This window comes from Triticum urartu, chromosome 2A (assembly GCF_056163025.1).
Source record: "Triticum urartu cultivar PI428250 chromosome 2A, HENAU_Tu73, whole genome shotgun sequence".
Lineage (NCBI taxonomy): Eukaryota > Viridiplantae > Streptophyta > Magnoliopsida > Poales > Poaceae > Triticum > Triticum urartu.
Window position 1 is genome coordinate 562,885,974 of NC_141874.1, and position 2,314 is coordinate 562,888,287.

The 2,314-nt window shown below is 39.0% G+C and overlaps 1 pseudogene; it reads right to left on the bottom strand.

The window, feature by feature from the left end:
* Nucleotides 1–308: 308 nt before the first annotated feature.
* Nucleotides 309–1,893, bottom strand: LOC147985909 (uncharacterized; annotated as a pseudogene).
* Between the last annotated feature and the right edge of the window lie 421 nt (nucleotides 1,894–2,314).

The following is a 2,314-nucleotide window of genomic DNA, read 5'->3' on the forward strand; positions in this document are numbered from 1 at the left end:
AGACAATGGACAAGACCTCATTACCATGAGCAAACCATCTCAAAGAGAGTCACCTAGCAAAAATAGCTAGAGCAGACATGAAAACGGACGGAAAAGCATGACCGGATGACTATGAATTCGGCAAGATACAGGTATAGCCCTATTGAATATATATGCATTCTCCCTTATAAAAACGGTTTCCAGTCTAACCAATTCCATTCTACCGAAACAATGCAGACATGGAAAGGAACAGTAGAGAGGATCATCTATTCCAGCACAACAACACCTTCGTATTCAATACAAATGATACCGGCACAACAATAGAAGCACTAGCAGACGACCAAACTACTACCACCTCCAACCAAGCGCCAGGACAAAGCACATATCAGCACGAGCAGAAGCAAGGAACCTGACAAAGGCACCAACCTAATTTGCTTGTCTTCAGGAATATAAGCTCTAGAGTCCCATCTATTGCACAAATGCAGTCTTTCATGTGTTGATATGCTCTTTTATCACCATGAATCCTTTGATGCAAAGTGTGAAAAATGTGTCTTTTTGGCTTGAGGTAGTGAGAAGACAACCTTACCACACAATGTAGTACCTCATGGAACTTACGGTGGGTAGTGAAGCATTTTTGGGTCCTTCTATTTGATAGACAAACCATCAAAGTCCACAAGAACATAGCAAGAGACTCGTATATGCTCAGATGAATATACATAAGCTTTTTTCTCTTAATTATGATCACTACCATCGCCACTACCAGTGTCATATGGCATCTTCACATACATAATCACTCATTATTAGATGCAAAATATCATCCAAGTAGCAATAACAAACCAAATAACATTAGTGATAGTGGCACTAATTCGTTAAAATTGCAAATGATGGTTCAACATTACATATCATTCAAATAGTGCATACATAAATAGGGTTCAATAGTTCACACACAAACATTGTTAAATAGCTCGCACATGTTTGCCAATAGTGCATAGTCAAAGAACATAAGAAACCATGTAACTGAGCCAACTACTTCCCATACTTCATGGTAAACTTCCTGTGAAGCCAATCCTTATGTGCGCCAACACCCATGTGCAAAAACATCTCTCTTTGCTCTCTTTTGATGAATAACTCGGTAGCCATGCACAGTAATATTTTTTATGAATGATTGAATAGTCTATTGGGATTCCTTAGCAATGTTTTTGTCTCTCTAATACCATCTTGCATGTGCAGTTCTAGGTTTCTTATGCTTCTCGTCGACGCTTTTTCCAAGCCTCTTATTCATCGATGGCACGTAAGGAGAAGATGGCACCATAGGAGAAGGTGGCACTTGGGAATCTTCCACAAATAAACATCTATGATGGCTTCAAGATCAATGGTGGCTGGTATTGCTGCACTAGAGGAGAGGTTATGCCAGATGAAGGATTCCAATGATCTGTCCCATCACTAGTGATGTCCTCAAATATAACAAAAAAGTTTGCTTCATTGTGAAGTCCTTTCTTTCAGAAATTGCAACAACCTAGGAGGTCCTCCGAGCCATTACAAATGAAATATTAAATATAAGAAAAGTATGAATTCATTAAAAAGAAATGCAATGCATAAACATGACAAGTCACAATTTTTGCCTTGTTCCACCACTCAGGATCTTTCTTATAGTGTTGAGCACAAAGTCACACCCCCCTCCGGTCTCCCTCGATTTGAGCTTCTTGAATAAATTATATTCGGCTTTCAGATTGTCCCATTTATTTTTAGCCAGGCTCGCGTGTAGTTCAATCTGGTTCTCACTTTAAATTGCATTGCCACTTCGTCATATGCATTGTGGGTCAAGTAGGTGTTTGGCCTATGTCCAGCCCGCACTTGCATGACAAACAACTCGGTAACAATCCTAGTGTTCTCTTCACTCCACTTGGCAACCATACTCAAACTTGACTATACAAAATTTGTGATTTTGTTTTTGCCGTTCGTACTAGCAATATGCACTACTTGTTATCATTATCTACTAGGAAAATGCATCAGGGATATCTACTAGTAGAACATGCACACACAAATAAGCAAAAATAGGGACATATCTATGGGCAGCTCACATCGCATACACATGTACAAATCAACAAAGATGTCATCATTCATATGGTAGCAGCAGTACCATTATCCTCTGCATTAACACGCCCATGGACAAATACGCACATGAACCAAGTTTTGCACTGTACAAGCTATTGATGCACACTCTCATCAAGACCGCATTAAGAAGAAACTCTTGGTAATAATTTTATTTGTTTTAGCATTCATAGTATTGTGTTTGTTACTTAAAATGGGCCATCATACCATTTAACAATTGTGT